Consider the following 19,646-nt stretch of genomic DNA (forward strand, 5'->3'; position numbering starts at 1 on the left):
TGGACGGCCCAAGTTTGCCCAGGCCTGCTAATATTAGCTTTATCGAGTATTTATTTATCGTGTCAGGAGCAGACCAAACAGTTGTACTGCAGTTTTTAAACAAACAAACAAACTCGGAAGGCTTCCTCCTCCTCCTCCTCCGCCTCCTCGTTGGCGTTGGGCAGCAATGGGAGCGCGCGGAGCTGTTGTTCTTCCTCCCTCGCAAACGGCGGAGGCCCGAGGAAGGCCTTACAACTTCATCGCCGCGCCGCCGGCCCTCGTCTACATCGAGATCCTGGGGAGGCAGCCCTTCTCTGGGCGTGAGGTGCCCATCTCCAACGGCTCAGGCTTCGTGGTGTCTTCGGACGGGGTGATCGTGACCAATGCGCACGTAGTGGCCAACCGGAGGCGAGTGCGGGTGCGCCTGGCCAGTGGGGAGCTCTACGAGGCGACAGTGCGGCAGGTGGACCAGGTGGCCGACATCGCCACCCTCACGATCTCCCCCAAGAAACCCCTCCCCACACTCCGCCTGGGCCGCTCCTCGGAGGTGCGCCAGGGGGAGTTTGTGGTGGCCATGGGCAGCCCCTTTGCCCTCCAGAACACCATCACCTCCGGCATCGGCAGCTCGGCCCAGCGGGGGGGGGGGGGGGGGGCTGGGACTCTCCTCCTCGGACAAAGAGTACATCCAGACCCATGCTGCCATCGACTTTGGGAACTCTTGTCAATCTGGATGGGGAGGTGATTGGGGTGAACACCATGAAGGTGACGCCTGGGATTTCCTTTGCCATCCCCTCGGACCGTCTCTGGGCCTTTCTGGAGAAGGAGGAGAAGCACAAAGGCTCCTGGTTTGTTGCCACGACGGAGGGGAAGAGGCGCTACATTGGTGTGATGATGCTGACCCTGACCTCCAGCATCTTGTCAGAACTGAAGATGAGAGACCCTTCCTTCCCGGAGGTCTCCTATGAAATCCTGATCCACAAGGTTATCATTGGCTCTCCACAGGCATGTAGGGGGGGGGGGGGCTTCAGCCTTCCCCCCCCCCCCCAAAATTCTCGTGGTGGTTCGCGAAAAGGCCTTATTGGTGCATTATTATTATTTTTTAAATTTAAATTTAATTTTAATTTCAAAAAAATAATACACCAACCATATATGTTGCAAAAAATATACACCTACACAAACAAACGCACATACACAAATAGCCCTCCATGCAGTTACCCCTCCACCCACCCCAGTGCTACCCACCACCTTGACTTCCGTCACTAATCCATGCAGGATTTATGCACAACTTATTTAACCCTCTCTATACTAATACAATAAATTCCTCTTGTTTTTATTTCTTTAGCTCTCCCATCAAGTATGCTAAGGCCAGCTTCCAGTTTCTTTCAAATATTTCATTATTTTCATATTTCAAATTGCTAGAAATCTTAGCCATCTGTGCATAATCCCACCATTTATCCTTCCAATCTTTGATGCTTAATGTTTTCTCCCCTTTCCAATCCTTGGCAATTGTAATGCGTGCAGCCGCAAAGCTGTACAAACAAATTTCTGGTGCATTATTTAAACTGTTATGTTTATTCATATCATGATCTGATCACCATACTCAATATATCCCATATGCATGGGGGTATTGGGGTAACAATACAAAAGGTTTGCTAGGGTAGACCCTCTTTCACTCAGACTCAGCCCCCCCCCCCGAAACTCAGCCCCCTCGAAACCCCCCCCCTGAAAAAAAATCAGCCCCCACCTGAAACAAAATCCTGGCTACGGGCCTGGCTCTCCAGCGCACCAGGCAGGACTCAAGGCGGGTGACGTGGTGGTGGAGATCAACAGCTGGGCCTCCCGCCGGGCGGAGGATGTCTACAAAGCTGTGCAGACGCAGGACCGCCTGACCCTGCTGGTCCACCGAGGCTATGAGGCCCTGCTCCTGACCAACTACAAAGTGAAGCAGGAACAAGGGAGAATGGTCCCTTTATTTTCAAAATGGATGCCTTGTTCAAGGGGGCATTAAATCAGAGTTGTTCCCTCAAAAGTGGGAATGTGCAAGGTGACCAGTGGAACTCACTGGTTCAGCAGTGGAACTCACTGCCCCGGAGTGTGGTGGAGGCTCCTTCTTTAGAAGCTTTTAAACAGAGGCTGAATGGCCATCTGTCAGGGGTGATTTGAATGCAATATTCCTGCTTCTTGGCAGAATGGGGTTGGACTGGATGGCCCATGAGGTCTCTTCCAACTCTTTGATTCTATGATTCTATGACTCCCACATTCCTCAAAGTGGACTGTGGAAAGGCTGTGCAGCAGTAGCTGTGCTCTCTCCACTTTCTGACTTGTGGGCACAGGGTGTTCCAGGCCCACTATGCTGACAATGAGAGCACAAGGGCAGACACATGCCTATTTTGAGTGCGTTGGGGACGGACTTTTGTGGCCCCTGTAAGTCGTAGCTCAAATTGGTCCAGAAATTTATATCTTATGTGCATTGCATCACATCTCTTCCTAAAGGACTTGGTGTGAAATCAGAGGATAATGTCGTGGCAGTGGCCTGTGCTGGATGGGGATTGTGGGAGTTGTAGTCCAATGCAGAAAGAGGGATCTGGATTGTGTAGGTTGCCATAAGGACTGGCGCCTTGAGCTTTCTTTCTTTTTTTACAGTAGCTGCCGGAAAATTATGTGTAGGGTCTGTGGGGCTTGACCCACCCTCCTAAGGTTTTGATGAAATAAATCTTGGGACGCTGTAATTTTAAATAAAAACAAACAAACAAACAAACAAAACACTCAGTTGATTAAATGTCCTTTGACCAGTATCTGGCCACTTGGAGTGCTTCTGGTGTTGCTGCAAGAAGGTCCTCCATTGTGCATGTGGCAGGGCTCAGGTTGCATTGCAGCAGGTGGTCAGTGGTTTGCTCTTCTCCACACTTGCATATTGTGGATTCCACTTTGTGGTCCCATCTCTTGAGGTTGGCTCTTAATCTCCTGGTGCCAGAGCGCAGTCTGTTCAGCGCCTTCCAAGTTGCCCAGTCTTCTGTGTGCCCAGGGGGGAGTCTCTCATTTGGTATCAGCCATTGGTTGAGGTTCTGGGTTTGAGCCTGCCACTTTTGGACTCTCGCTTGCTGGGGTGTTCCAGCGAGTGTCTCTGTAGATCTTAGAAAACTATTTCTAGATTTAAGTTATTGATGTGCTGGCTGATACCCAAACTGAAATATCTAGATTTATAGATGAATCTGTAGGATAGATAAACTTAATCAAGGAAGCCAGGGCACTGAATTTGCAAGCTTTTAAGAGAGCTGTTAATAAACAAGTTTCTCACCCATAGGACCACCATAATTTGGAGTTGGTTTGACAACTGTTAACAACAATGAATTGTTATCTGAGGATGCCTGCCATAGATGCAGGTGAATGTATCCAGTAAGACTTAAGCACCTCTTATGCAGAATCCAGAAATCTAAACTCTGAAATTGTCCACTTGGAAGGTAGAGGCTTGGGGTACATCTTTAACAGCAGGAACAACAACAACAACTACAACTACAACCAAGTTTTGTCCAGACCCATCATTGTTTGAGTCCACAGCATTCTCTGGATGTGTTGACTTTTGTGGACAGCTGGCTGCCAAGGTAGCGGAAATGGTGAACGTTTTCTAATGTTACACCATTAAGCTGTATTTCTGGCAATGCAGATGGCCCACTATACAGGATGTTTCAAAATGATAGACCCAATTTCAAAGCAGTATATTTCATGATAGAAACTTATTAAAACAAGAGCCCCTGGTGGCACAGTGGGTTAAACCCCTGTGCCGGTAGGACTGAAGACCGACAGGTCGCAGGTTCGAATCCAGGGAGAGGTGGCTGAGCTCCCTCTATCAGCTCCAGCTCCTCATGCGGGGACATGAGAGAAGCCTCCCACAAAGATGATAAAAACATCAAATCATCCAGGCGTCCCCTGGGCAGCGTCCTTGCAGATGGCCAATTCTCTCACACCAGAAGCGACTTACAGTTTCTCAAGTCACTCCTGACACGACAAAAAAAAACTTATTAAAATTACTCAAAAAGTTAAAAAGAGTTTAATTAGTGTAACAGAGTTGCACTTAGGGAGGGTACCACCCAATCAGAGGATTCTGAGTGGACCCTAGAAGAGTGCACTGGATTGTAAAGGATTAGTAGTAATAGGAAACCATTTAGAGGTCCAGAGAGATTGGGAAAGAGAGACCAGTGAAGGAAAGTTGTAAGGACATATAAGAGGAATTGCTGAGAGACAAATTGTGGAAGAAGGAGTCAGAAGAAACTTTTCTGACCTTGAAGCCTCTGGGCATATCATGGAGACAGATAACTACTAGGAGTTGTATTGTAAATAGCAGCTGTGCTAAACCTGACGTTTTTGAATGAGAAGTTTGACAGGCTTGGACTGAACACTAATGCCATCTAGTGGCTCATGGTTGTATAATTTCATTGTGTTGTATAGCACCAAAATAAAGACAGCACCCTTTCTTGTGTCTCCTAAGCATGCAGATCTGTATTTTCAAGGATCCACTTATTATGGAGGAAGGCTAACCTGAAACAATGAGTTATCAAGTTATCAATTTTTACTAACCATTTTGAGCCAGAAACAAATACAAAAAAAATCTGCAAATGGAGATTTAGGCCTGATGTTTCAGGGTTGTGTAGTTGTAGTATTTTATTATTTTTTATTAATTTATTATTTTACTTTCTTTATTATTATTGGAAGGACATGTAAGTACATTTACATTGAAGAAGGTTATTTATTTATTTATTTGCTTTATTTCTATACCGCATATTTCAGCCCAGACAGGCGACTCAATGCGGTTTTAAGGTTAGACAGTCTTAAATTACAGTTTTATGTAAATATTCAAAAACATTTAACTTGCTGATGTCTCAATTAACGTAATTTCATTGATATCTATTTTTATGTTTAAATGCAGTAGCTGCTGCATTTCCCATCCCCGGCTTATATTTGAGTCAATAAATTTTCCCAGTTTTTTTGTGGTAAGATTAGGTGCTTTGGCTTACATTCGGCTCAGTTTATACTCAAGTATATAAGGTGATGGGCCCTTGGTATACAGTTTGGCTCCAAAACTTCTACTGTGCTGTCGCATGCTGGGCCTGTGCATCAGACTGTAGACAGGACATAAATTCTGTGTGCCCAACGGGACGCCGGGGCTGCCTCAGATTAAAGGCCTTTGGATTTCCTTAAAACAGAGTCTTTAGATTGCTCAAAGGTTCACAAAGTTCTTTATTAATGAAAACAAACAGGTACTTTGAGGCTTTCTTAACAGTCTATTGGCTCTCTCTCAATCTTGTCCACAGGGAACAGGCACTATCTTCATAACTGTAACTAATGGGGAAATCCTTAACTTCTAATCTGGGCAGTCTGTCTTTGCCTCTGTTGGCGTGGAGCCCCTGCACCCGGTACCAACTGCTTCTGGCTTCCGCGAGTGACCTTTACCAAGCAGAGCTTTGTAGACTTCCAGGGGAAAAAGAATTCAGGTTTCTGTGATGGCTGACTGAAGTCCTTGAGCAAAGGAGATGTAGGGCTGTGTAACCCTGGCCAAGCTGTGGGCTGTATATCTCCCTGGCCAAGCCGTAGAAGACGAAGCTTTCTACAGGAGCTCTTGGTATTATGTCCTGCATGAAAGGCTTCTCTGTGTGGACTGAACCCAAAATGGCTCCTATTCCCTCTAAAACTCAAAAGGGGGGCGGGAACAGGGAACCTAACTATAATTGACAGGTGGCTTGCCCTATGATTGCAACCAAAAGAAGCCACCTATCTGCAGAGTTCCTGAAACTTAGGACTACAACAAACATTCAATGCAAAGCAAACAAAATTGGAGCTCCTGGTACAGTTGTACCTGCACATCTACGGATATCAAAATCCATAGATGCTGAAGTCCCAGTTTATACAATGATGTAAAATGGTGCCCCTCATATAAAATGGCATTATATATATATATATATATATATATATATATATATATCACTGGACCCCACTCACATCACTGGACCCCACTCAATTCGTCAACTATCGGCCTGTTTCCAATCTCCCCTTTTTGGGCAAAGTCATGGAACGTGTGGTGGCCTCACAACTTCAGGCATTCTTGGTAGACACGGATTATCTGGACCCGGCACAGTCTGGCTTTAGACCGGGGCATGGTACCGAGACAGCCTTGGTCGCCTTAGTGGATGATCTGCGTCGGGAGCTCGACAGGGGGAGTGTGTCCCTGTTGGTGCTGCTTGACCTCTCAGCGGCCTTCGATACCGTCGACCACGGTATCCTTCTGGGATGCCTCGCGGGGATGGGTCTTGGAGGTACTGTTCTGCAGTGGCTCCGCTCATTCCTCGAGGGTCGGTCTCAGAAGGTGTTACTGGGAGACTCCTGTTCAACCCCACAACCTTTGTCTTGTGGGGTTCCTCAGGGTTCAATACTGTCTCCCATGTTGTTTAACATCTACATGAAGCCGCTGGGCGAGATCATCCGGAGTTTCGGAATGCGATGTCATCTGTACGCAGATGATGTCCAACTCTGTCACTCCTTTCCACCTGCTACTAAGGAGGCTGTTGAGGTCCTGAACCGGTGCTTGGCCGCTGTGACGGTCTGGATGGGGGCGAACAAATTGAAATTGAATCCAGACAAGACAGAGGTACTCCTGGTTAGTCGCAAGGCCGAACAGGGTATAGGGTTACAGCCTGTGTTGGACGGGGTCGCACTCCCCCTGAAGACGCAGGTTCGCAGTTTGGGTGTGATCCTGGACTCATCGCTGAGCCTGGAACCCCAGGTTTCGGCGGTGACCAGGGGAGCATTCGCACAGTTAAAACTTGTGCGCCAACTGCGACCGTACCTTGGGAAGTCTGACTTGGCCACGGCAGTCCACGCTCTGGTTACATCCCGTCTTGTCTACTGCAACGCTCTCTACGTGGGGTTGCCTTTGAAGACGGCTCGGAAGCTCCAATTAGTCCAACGGGCGGCAGCCATGATACTAACCAGAGCGGGGCGCAGGGAGCATACAACTCCTCTGCTGTACCAGCTCCACTGGCTGCCGATTTGCTACCGGGTCCAATTCAAAGTGCTGGCGCTGGCCTTTAAAGCCCTAAACGGTTCTGGCCCAACTTATCTATCCGAACGTATCTCGGCCTATCAGCCCACCAGGACCCTAAGATCTTCTGGGGAGGCCCTGCTCTCTATCCCGCCTGCTTCACAGGTGCGGCTGGCGGGAACGAGAGACAGGGCCTTTTCTGTGGTGGCCCCTCGGCTTTGGAATGCCCTCCCCATAGAGGTGAGATCAGCCCCTTCGCTGATGGTATTTCGAAAAAGGTTGAAGACATGGATGTTTAAACAAGCATTCGATTAATCTGGTGCAACGAAACTGATGAACAAGGATTGGTTAATCACAGACGACGAAATTGGATTGCGACTACAATTAAGAGATGCATTGGATTATTATTGGTGGCCCAATAATATTGTGTATTGTGTATGTGTTTTTATGCTTTTTAATGGAATATTGCTGCTTGTCGTTGTGTTGTAAACCGCGTTGAGTCGCCGATTTAGGCTGAGAAACGGCGGTATATAAGCACAGTAATAATAATAATAATTATATATATATATATATATATATATATATATATAGTTTGGATTTTTTAAAAACATATTTTCAACTCATGAAAGTAGAATCCATGGGTAAGGAGGGTTGAAAGTGTATAAAGTTTTAAACGGCTCTGTACACTTCATCTGCTAACCTAATTCTAATACTTGTCAAAATCGAATATTATCAGCTCATTTTCTTCTGCAAAAAAATCTATAACAGTTTTACAATCTTGGAAGATTAAAAACAGTTTTAAAATATGTGCCGCCATATTTTATCCAGCCAAAGTTTTTTTTTGGCTAAAAGTAGGCCTATCTGAGGCTGGAACTATACTGCCATTTAACGCAGTTTTACACTGCATTATAAAGTGAATATAGATTCATACAATGTAGTCCCATATAATGCAGTTAAACTGCATTATATCGGACTACACTGATCAGTGGAGCCCCATGTGGTGCAGTGGGTTTAATCCTTGTGCTGGCAGGACTGCTGACCATTAGGTCAGTGGTTCGAATCTGGGGAGAGCGGGTGAGCTCCCTCTGTCGGCTCCAGCTCAGCATGCAGGGACATGAGAGAAGCCTCCCACAGAATGACAAAACATCAAACATCTGGGTTTCCCCTGGGCATGCAGACCTGTATCCTTGCAGATGGCCAATTTTCTCTCACCGGAAGTGACACAGTTTCTCAAGTCGTTCCTCAGATACACACACACACACACAAAACCTGATCATATAATTCTGTTTCCAACTGCATTACATGGCAGTGTGGATCCAGCCTGAGATAGTTCATCGAACAGTTTGCCTTGGATGATAGTGAACACATCTTCTGTTGATGTCTTTGAAAAGGGGTTGGATGGCCATCTTTCAGAAGTGCTTTCATGGCGTATTTCTATACAGCAGTGGGCTCCCCTAAAGGGTGCATGTAATGGATACAACAACTCAGTGATTCCAGCCAGGGCCGTAGCCAGAAAAAAATTTCGGGAGGGGTTGAAATTTTCGGGGGGGGGGTTGAAATTTTCGGGGGGGGGGGGGTTGAAACCTGCCTCCTAGCTCACGCTGAAGCAAAGAGCACAGCAGAGGGCAGAGCAGCCTTCAATAGCCTGCAGCTTCTCCCTTGTCAACCACCTCCACCAAGTCTGGCCTCCTTAATGAGAGCATTCAACATCCCCCCCCCCCCAACATCCCCCCTTGGTTGCTTCACTACTGTTCTGTTGTGCGCTGGGCCTGTAAATAATTGTCTTTAGAACAGGATGTGCAACCTTTGCTCAGCGGGAAGCCAGGGGCCTAAAGAGAAGTTCTCAGAGGTTTCCACCACAAACAGTCTTTTGTGTACAACAAAGTACAACAAAGTCTTTTATTAATGAACAATCAAACAGAAACTTCTCTTGTCTTCAGTAAAGTTAAGCAAATGATTCCAAGCTTTTAGGCAACTGGTGAATTCCTAATCTTGCCCACGAAGGACAGGCAACTGTCTTCAATAACTTCTTCTTTTAAGGAAAATCCCCGTTTTAACTTCTCCCAGGATGACTGTAATCTAACCCTTACTGATGTGGGCTCTGCTACCGGGTCGAACTACGTCTCGAATGCTGAGTGGACCTACCAGCAAGGCAGTAGATGTTCTCCAGCTGGAGTTCTTTGGTCTTTAGGGCTGTTTTCCTGGAAACTCTTTGGAGACTCTTAAGACCTTTCTCCCCCGGAAGGTCTTAAGGGTTGAAGCTTTTGTACAGGGGAAGCTTGCACACATCCTATACATAAGTTTACCTTGCTGAGACTAACTAAAAATGGCTCCCTTCCCTTCCCAATTGCCCTGAGCAAGGGGCGGGACCAAAACTTAACAATGATGACTTGCCCTATGACTGCAACCAAAGAAGCCACCTAGCTGCAGAGTCCCTGAAACCTAGGACTGCAAGCAAACATTTAATACAAAGCAAATAAAGTTGGAGCTCCTGGTACAGCTGTACCAGAACAACTACATCGGCTATTGCTGCAAGTAATGACAGTGTGAATAAACTGCTAATATTTGCTTGAGATAGTGCTTGCAGTTCTGGAGGGACTCTTGATTTTTTGCATCTCATAGACTTAGCATGGGGATTGGGTTAACCAGTTAAAATTCATGAGTAAACCAGGTTTTTTAAAAAAATCTGAAACATTTCGGGGGGGGGTTGAACCCCTAAACACCCCCCCCACCCCCCACCCCCCCCCCCCACCCCCCGTCGCTACGGGCCTGATTCCAGCCATGAAAGCCTTCAACAATATGATGTTTATCTAAATTTTCAGGAGTAACCAAGTGAAGGTGGTCAGTTTAGGACATAACACTATTTTCCAGGTGAGTAGTCAAGGAGCCTAAGATGAGTATTGAACCCCATACAGAAGAAGGGGTAGATTTTCTCTCCTAAGAACACAACTTTTATTTCGTAAAGCTGATCTCCACTGTGAGCATCAAAGAACAACACCTGGCCACCGCTATAGTTCAGAACAACTCTTATTCTATGGATGTTTTGACTCATATATAAGGAGTAATAAGGTTTTTCAGTAGTCCAGTAGAACCATGTTTCAAACTGGGAGTTCTCTTTCTGATCCACAAATTTTCTGGCAACACCCAGGGCCCAGGAGTGGCCGCTGACTACTTCTACGTCCCACCAGTGGCTTCCTGAGGTGAATCCTTCTTGGCCCAGCACGCAAGTGCTGACATCAAAGCTTTTCAAGTTGTTTGTCGCAGTCTGTGTTTTCCACAGTACTTTTGTTAAATTCATAGGGATGGCATGTATATGATGTGCAGTATCTGGATCGAACATCACATTTGCTACAAAAAAGTAGAATGGTGTGGAAAAAGAAGGAAAAGAGTTTGTTAGCATCGAAGTTGGAGACAGGTACAGGAAGCCCCCTGTTATCTGACAGGACAGGAGCCCCCACTTATCTGTCACAGGATCTTTGGGGTTGTGAGAGAGATCACTTGTGCCCTGGACCCTTGCCCTTCTTGGCTAGTTAAACTGGCCAGAGGTGGGTTAGTAGAGTGGTTTGTGGCTATAATAAATGCTTCGTTGGTTCAAGAGAAATTTCCGTCATGCCTTAAGCAGGCAATATTGAAAAAGATCTCCCTCGACTTTACTGTATTAAACAACTACAGACCAATCTCTAACCTCCCTTTTTTGGGCAAGGTGCTGGAGCAGGTGGTCACCTCTCAGCTCCAGGGATTCCTAGATGACACCAATTTTCTAGACCAGTCGCAGTCTGGTTTCAGACCTGGGCACGGTACTGAGACGGCTTTGGTTGCCTTGGTGGATGATCTCCACAGGGATCTGGACAGGGGGACTGTGACCCTGCTGGTTCTCTTGGACATCTCAGTGGCTTCAGATACCATCAGTCGTGGTATCCTTCTGGGTCGGCTCTCTGGGATGGGGCTTGGGAGCATGGCTCTGCTGTGGCTCTGGTCCTTCTTGGAGGGCCGTTCCCAGTTGGTGAAGCTGGGGGACACCTGCTCGGACCCCTGGCCATTGTCCTGTGGGGTCCCGCAAGGTTCCATTCTGTCCCCCATGCTTTTCAACATCTACATGAAACCACTGGGAGAGGTCATCCGGAGTTTTGGAGTTCGGTGCCATCTCTAGGCAGATGACACCCAACTCTACTACTCTTTTCCATCAAAATCCAAGGAAGCCCCTTGGATACTGGACCAGTGTCTGACCACTGTGATGTCCTGGATGAGGGCAAACAAGTTGCTTAATCCTGACAAGACAAAGATCCTCCAGATCAGTCACACGTCAGATCGGGGTATGGGGCGGCAACCTGTGCTTGACAGGGTCGTACTGCTCCTGAAGACACAGGTCCGCAGTCTGGGGGTTCTGGATTCAGCATTGACGCTTGATGCGCAGGTGTCAGCGGTGGCTAGGAGGACCTTTGCACAACTAAAACTCATGCGTCAGCAGTACCTCAGGAAGTCTGATCTGGCCATGGTGGTCCATGTCTTAGTTACCTCTAGATTGGACTATTGCAATGCACTCTACGTGGGGCTACCCTTGAAGAACTTCAATTGGTCCAGCAATTGGCAGCCAAACTACCGTACTAACTGGAGCGAATTACAAGGAGCGGTCAACACCCCTGTTTATGGAACTCCATTGGCTGCCGCTCATTTTCTGGTCCCAGTTCAAGGTGCAGGCTATCACCTACAAAGCCCTGAATGGTTTGGGACCTGCCTACCTTCATGATTGCATCTCCCCCTACGAACCTGTGCAATCCCTTTGATCTTCAGGGGAGACCCTCCTCTTACTCCCTCCTCCATCACAAGCACGGCTTGTGGGGACGAGGTAGAGGGCCTTCTCCGTGGTGGCCCCTCAGCTCTGGATCTTGCTCCCCAGGGAGATTAGGCAAGCACTCACCCTGGCAGCCTTTAGGAAAAGTTTAAAAACTTGGGTTTTCCAGTGTGCTTTTGATGAATGAATAATTCCCATGCCAAGTCCCATCCCAGTGTCAATTGTTTTTCTAATGCACTTTATCTCATCCCTCAGTGGAGATTAACCTCATCGTTTATCCCACCCGAGACTCCCACTAGACACAGTACTTTATCTGGTTACCTCACCCACGGGTTTTACAATTTTTACCCTTTGCATTTGGCCCAGCTCGCCCTCGTTTAATCCTTGTATACCATTTTACACTCTGTTTTATTATGTTATTGTAACTATTTTATGGTATCACCATGTAACTTGATGTTATTGTCTGTCCTGTATTTTATTTTGCCTTATTGTAATTGCTTGGGCTTGGCCCCATGTTAGCCGCCCCAAGTCCCTTTGGGGAGATAGTGGCGGGGTACAAATAAAGTTGTTGTTGTTGTTGTTGTTGTTATTATTATTATTTAAAGTAGAATCAGTTGAAAAGCGGAACCCGGGTTATTTTGTCTTGCAATAGCATTTTGGCTGCCACAAAACTTAACATTATAGTCATCCCTCCACATTTGCTGGGGTTAGGGATCGAGAGTCCCTGCCAAGGTGGGAAAAACTTTTTTTTACATTTCAAGAGAACACCTTCCTAAACTCCTCTAGCAAGAGTCTATGGTCAACTTCTTCCAGAAGTAAACATTTGGAAATAAATTTTGGGAAGAAGACTACTATACACAAATGGAAGCATTTAAAATATTTTCCTCCAACAGAAGGAAGGTTATAGAACTCTCTACCTAAGGAGATCAGACTGGCACCTACTCTAGCCATTTTACACAAGGACTTAAAAACCTGGATGTTCCGTTGTGCATTTGACTAAGCAGTTCACCAGAGAATTGGTTTGATCTCACCAAAGCTCCTGTACTTTAGTTTGGCCCTCCTTCCTGTAATCCTGACACTTTAATTGACTAAGGACATTACCCTCCCAGCTGGGCTTTATTGAATTTGAATTGAATCTTGCACTTTCCCTCGGCCCTATTTAGGAACCATTGTACATACCCTGAGCCCTCCGTATTCAGCACCTAATCGTTCAGCCATTATATGGTTTTAAAATGTTTGCTTGTGGTTGTGATATGTTTTTTTCCTGATGTGTTGTTGTTGATTTTATTTTATTGTGTGTGTGTTAATCTGTATTTTTGGGCTTGTCTCCTTGTAAGCTGTCCTGAGACCCTTCAGGGAGATGGAGGCGGGGAATAATAATAATAATAATGATAATGATATTGATAATAATAATAATAATAGGCTTGAAGAGAAACAACTGGAAAAGCTGTCAAAATACAAGGATTTAAAGATTGAACTGCAAAGACTCTTGCACAAGCCAGTAAAGGTGGTCCCAGTGGTGATTGGCATACTGGGTGCAGTGCCTAAAGACCTTGGCCTGCACTTAAATACAATCGGCACTGACAAAACTACCATCTGCCAACTGCCAAAGGCCATCCTACTCGGATCTGCACGCATTATTCACCAATACATCACACAGTCCTAGACACTTGGGAAGTGTTTGACGTTTGATCCAATACAAAAGCCAGCAGAATGATCTTGTTTGCTCTGGACTCATCTTGTTGTGTTTCTTCTTCTTCTTCTTCTTCTTCTTCTTCTTCTTCTTCTTCTTCTGCTTCTGCTTCTGCTTCTGCTTCTGCTTCTGCTTCTTCTTCAGACACTTAAACACAGTATGTCACAGCAAATGAGATATATGTGCTGGATTTTGTATCATAACATGACAAGTCGAACACTTCCCAAGCATCTAGGACTGTGTAATGTATTTTGGAATGATGTGCGCAGATCCAAGTAAGGTGGCCTTTTGCAGTTGACAGATTGTGATTTTGTCGATGTTTATTGTTTCCAAATGCTGGCTAAGATCTTTTGGCATGGCACTCAGTATGCCGATTACCACTGGGACCACCTGTACTGGATTATGCCAGAGCCTTTGCAGTTCGATTTTGAGGTCCTGATAACGGCTAAGTTTTTCCTGTTGTGTTTCCTCAATGCGACTGTCACCTGGAATGGTGACATCAATAATCCAAACTTTTTTCTTTTCCACAACCGTGATGTTATTATTATTCTTATAGTGCAGTGCAAAGGAGATGTGATTTCATTCGTGTCCCATCTGATCTTGGAAGCTAAGCACGGTTGGCTCTATGTCGTACTTGTATGGGAGATCACCAATTAATACCCTAAATTTTAGAAGAAGGAATTGGCAAAATAATCCTTGCCTAAGAAATCTCTCATAAATTCTTGGGGTTGCCCAACATCTTAATCAGTGGCTGAGAATGGGGGAGAGACTCCCTCCTGGGCACACAGAAGACTGGGTGACCTGGAATGCGCTGAACAGGCTGTCCTCTGGCATCACGAGATGCAGAGCTAACCTTAAGAAATGGGGCTACAAAGTGGACTCCATGATATGCAAGTGTGGAGAAGAGCAAACCACAGACCACCTACTACAGTGCAACCTGAGCCCTGCCACATGCACAATGGAGGACCTTTTTTACAGCGACACCAGAGGCACTCCAAGTGGCCAGCTTCTGGCCAACGGACATTTAGAATAATGCCAAGTTTTTAAAACTTTGTTTGTGTTTTTAAATACATTTTAACTGTACCCTCAACTCACGTCTGTCACAATAAATAAATAAATTGGGGTTGCCTCAAGTAAATGAGGCAAATTGAAAGTATATATACAGTACACACAAAATCAATGGAAGAGATTCAAGCCTCTCCTAATCTTTCTCACTGAAATAGCTGGGACGTTCAAAACACTGAATTAGATTGTGGCAAAAGTTGTTCCAGCAAACATATTTATCAGACCAAATACTTACCAAATACACTGTTTTTTGGTGCTGTGCAGGGCTGATGAATATTTTTTGCTTTAAACATGGGATCAGCTTTGTTGTCCTTACACTGGGAAGCTTCAAAACAAAAAGTCAAAAGTCTGAGTCTACTTTAGTACTCACACGGAACAAGGAAAATGGTGAGCAAGGGGAATGGTTCCCACATTCCTATGTTTGTAACTGGATAAGCAATTTACCTGAGAAGAGGAGAAGAATCACAGCCAATTTTAGAGCAATGCTTCCCAACAGCAGAATTCCCAGGATGATTTTGCACCAGAGGAAGAGTGAAGGAGCTGTGAAAATGAATTTTAAAAAAACTTCAGCCGAAACTGGGCCAGTGTCTCCTGGAAAAGATCACAGGATTGACCCCACTTTTTGCAGGGCTTTTAAAAAGGGAGATCATAACAACGGGAAAAGCAGAGATATTGAAACAAATACCTCATCATCCCTACCATCATTGTGTATTGTGTGGGTCAAGGGAACTAATACAATCACTGTTGCAGATACCTTATCCAAGATACTTGGCTATTTTTTTTAATCTGCATTGCACACACACACACACACATATATACATAATGAGATATCTTGGAAATGGGTGGCAGCCAGGTTCCTCAGTGTACAGGGAGCAAACAACTCTCCTGTTGCATCAACTCCACTGGCTGCCAGTCTTTACCAAGCACAACTCAAAGTGCTGGCTTTAGCTTATAAAGCCCTAAATGGCTCCAGACCAGCTTGCCTATCTGAACATATAAAGCCCTAAATGGCTCCAGACTAGCTTGCCTATCTGAACATATCTCCCTCTATGACAGTGTTTCTCAACCTTCCTAACGCCGCGACCCCTTAATACAGGGCCTCATGTTGTGGTGACCCTCAACCATAAAATAATTATTGTTGCTACTTCCTAATGGTAATTGTGTTATTGTTATGAATCATAATAAAAATATCTGAAATGCAAGATGAATTTTCATTCACTAGACCAAATTTGGCACAAATAACCAGTAACAGAGCTCCATGCAGACATGTTGGCCTTGGAAGTGTCTATGGACAACACCAGCTCTTCGGCCTAGAAATTGAGCACCAATCCCCAGTCTTGGACATGACTGGGCTTAATGTCAGGGGAAAACTTTTACCTTACCTTACCCAATATGCCAAATTTCAACACTGGTGGGGTTGGAGGGAGAATTGATTTTGTCTTTTGGGAGTTGTAGTTACTGGGATTTATAGTTCACCTACAATCAAAGAGCATTCTGAACTCCACCAATGATAGAATTGAACAAAACTTGGCGCACAGAACTCTTATGACCAAGCGAAAATACTGGAAATGTTTGGTAGGCATTGACCTTGAGTTTTGGAGTTGTAGTTCATCTGCATCCAGAGAGCACTGTGGACTCAAACAATGATAGATCTGGACCAAACTTGGCACGGATACTCAATATGCCCAAATGTGAACACTGGTGGAATTTGGGGAAAATAGACCTTGACATTTGGGAGTTGGTAATTGCTGGGAGTTATAGTTCACTTACAATGAAAGAGCATTCTGAATCCTGTCAACGATAGAATTTGGCCAAATTTCCTACATAGTACCCCCATGACCAACAGAAAATATTGTGTTTTTAATGGTCTTTGGTGACCCCTCTGACACCCCCTCACGACCCCCTCAGGGGTCCTGACCCCCAGGTTGAGAAACACTGCTCTATGAACCATCGCCGAATTAAGATCTTCTGAGGAGGCCCTGCTCTCAGTCCCACCTCCTTTGCAGGTGTGGTTGGTGGGTATGAGAGACAGGCCTTCTCAGTGGTGGCCCCTCGATTGTGGAACTCCCTCCCCAGTGATATTCGATCAGCCCCTTCCCTTCTAGCCATCAGAAAGAAAGTTAAAACATGGCTGTGGGACCCAGCTTTTGGAGAATAACCGCAGTGCAATAAATAGACGTAGAATCTGTGCAATGACAATTGAAATGGTCCTGAATTATGACTTTGGATTTTGTGATTTTAATAATAGTTGTAACTGTTTTTAGATGTTTTAATTCTTTGGTTTCTAATGTAGATGTTTACCAATTATATGATTCTAAGGCGCTGATATATGAGGCCACTCTGAGTCCCCCTCAGGGTTGAGAAGGGCAAGGCACAAATATGGTAAAGAAATAAATAAATAAGACTTGAATTGAAGCAACAAATTCTTTTGTTTTGTATAACCTTATGCACATAATGTGAAAGTCATTTTATACAACATGAAACAAAATGCATGTGCAATAAAACATAGGAAAGCAAAGGTGTCCCCATCTCAACATTGTTCACATGGCTATCCATGGAGTACTTTGGCGCACTTTGAATTTTGGCATTCTGAATGAGATGCGAGTTGGATGGGGTGAAGGAGAGAGGGAGGGAAGCCAGGCAGGTGCTCAGCCTCCAGGGCTCACCTTTCCTGGCTATGCAGTGGCAGCAGTTGCAGCGAGTACCTGGGGCAAGCAGGGTAATTGGGGACCCTTCCCTTGCAAAGAAATAGAGAAGATTGAGAGAGACAAGGGACCACTGGGATAGGATGACCGAAGCCGGAGCCAGGCAAGAAGGTGACACATAACACTGAAAAACAGATATTTTTCAGTGTTATTCTCTTGATTCTGAAGATATATTCTCTGCCTTGCAAGGAATTCCTTTAAAAAATTACATTAGGATCTTTGCATATGATATGGAGGGGAGGGGATTAGCTGGTGGTACTATTGCTATTATCCCGATTGAAACAGTTTTTCCTAAAACATAGTAACCAATAATTCTAGCTAAAATAGTTTTGCATAGATTTTGCTTTGAAAATGTATTGAATTCCAGTGAATGGTAAGTATGTTATACTTATTTTGCACAAATTGCCATTTGAATATAGATCTAGACACGTTTCATTATTTTTGAATGTAATTTTTCTAATTGTATTATAGATTGTGTCAAATAATTAATGAATTTTTTTTAAAAAAAAGAATACTACCTTGAGGTGTGCCAACTTCATTTTTACTTCTCCTAGGATCAAGTTCCTGGTGTCTCCCTTCACCTTGGTCCATCTTCCTACTCAAACAATTAATAGCACAATGTTAAAAAAACCAAGAGGGTTTAATAAATATAGTCTTTAAAAAAGAGAAGTGAATGTTTTGCAAGCCTGGTACGCATGTTGCTTCATGTGTAGTATCTTCTATGAAGCACTGTTCCTAAGAAACATTTAACACAGCATTTGCAATCTGGAGGTCAGAACCCCTAGGAGGGTTGCAAGGGGGTGTCAGAGGGGTCACCAAAGACCATGGGAAGTGAGGAGGGGGGGGGGGATAACCAGCAAAAATGGGGAAATGCTTTTCCTCTTTCAACACCCCGCTCCCCTCCAGCAGTAAAATTGACTATACTTCGGTCTCTAGCACACCCTTGTAGCCTCCACCAATTTTCTGTTGGTCATGGGGCTTCTGTGTGGGAAGTTTGGCCCAATTCTATCATTGGTGGCGTTCAGAATGCTCTTTGATTGTAGGTGAACTAGATATCCCAGCAACCACAACTCCCAAATGTAAAGGTCTATTTTCTCCAGACTCCACCAGTGTTCACATTTGGGCATATTGAGTATTCGTGTCAAGTTTGGTCCAGATCCATCAATTTTAGAGTTCACAGTACTCTCTGGATGTAGGTGAACTACAACTCCAAAACCCAAGGTCAATACTCACTGAACCCTTCAAGTATTTTCTGTTGGTCATGGGAGTTCTTCGTGCCAAGTTTGGTTCGATTCCATCGTTGATGGAGTTCAGAATGCTCTTTGATTGTAGGTTAACTATAAATTCCAGAAACCACAACTCCCAAATGACAAAATCAATTCTGCCCCAAACCCACCAAATTTGGGCGTATCTGGGATTTGTGCCAAATTTGACCAGTGAATGAAAATACCTCCTGCATATCAGATATTCACATGACAATTCATCACAGTAGCAAAATTACAGCTATGAAGTAGCAAAGAAAATAATTTTATGGTTGGGGGCCACCAAAACATGAGGAACCTTATTAAGGGGTCGCAGAATTAGGAGGGTTGAGAACCACTGGCATAGAGCAAGGCATATTGCCCACATAGTTTGGTTCACCAAAACATATAGCCAGGAAGATTTGGAATTTTTGTATTGCACTTTTAAAAACTGTGACCAAAGTTTGAGATTGTTAGCTGCCTTGAGTCCCCAAAGGGAGAAAGGCGGTGCATGAACAGTGTGTGTATGTGTGTGTATATATATAATTGGCCAGACTATTTCAGTGTAAACATGGAAAGCTTCACAAACTTGAATGTTTATTGTATTCAGTCCTTCTTAGTGTTCTTTTAATCACTGTGGAGAGACTATGGATGTAGTGGGACATAAAGGAACTTGTAGAAACATTAGCAAAATCTCTCACAAATGGAAGGGCACTGAGAACCTTGAATTAATGACATGTTGGACTACTGGACCGAAAGAATGCTACACTAGTTCCTTGATCGCATGTCTGTTTTAAAAAGGTCACAACTATCAAACAGGACTAGGATGAGGGCAACATCTTATAGCAATGAACACAGTTTAATCTCCCATGCTTTTTAACATCTACATGAAACCGCTGGGAGAGGTCATCCAGAGTTTTGGAGTCGGGTGCCATCTCTACGCAGATGACACACAACTCTACTACTCTTTTCCACCTAATTCCAAGGAGGCCTTTTGGGTGCTGGACGAGTGCCTGGCCGCTGTGTCTATCTGGATGAGGATGAACAAGCTGAAGATCAATCCCGACAAGACAGAGGTCCTCCTGGTCGATCACAAACCGGATCGGGGTATAGGGTGGCAACCTGTGCTGGACGGGGT

The 19,646-nt window shown here is 44.9% G+C and overlaps 1 long non-coding RNA gene and 1 pseudogene across 1 annotated transcript; one reads left to right on the forward strand and one right to left on the reverse strand.

Moving 5' to 3' along the window:
* The first annotated feature begins 141 nt into the window (after window positions 1-141).
* Window positions 142-11,796, forward strand: LOC137096168 (serine protease HTRA2, mitochondrial-like; annotated as a pseudogene).
* A 3,032-nt stretch (window positions 11,797-14,828) lies between these two features.
* LOC132766751 (uncharacterized) lies at window positions 14,829-17,872 on the reverse strand. Its single transcript, XR_009630562.2, has 3 exons — window positions 17,786-17,872; window positions 15,007-15,102; window positions 14,829-14,887 (listed from the first exon to the last, which is right to left on the reverse strand). It is a non-coding gene; the product is annotated as an uncharacterized lncRNA (long non-coding RNA).
* Between the last annotated feature and the right edge of the window lie 1,774 nt (window positions 17,873-19,646).

The sequence above is a fragment of the Anolis sagrei genome, chromosome 2 (assembly GCF_037176765.1).
Source record: "Anolis sagrei isolate rAnoSag1 chromosome 2, rAnoSag1.mat, whole genome shotgun sequence".
In the NCBI taxonomy this organism is placed as follows: Eukaryota; Metazoa; Chordata; class Lepidosauria; order Squamata; family Dactyloidae; genus Anolis; species Anolis sagrei.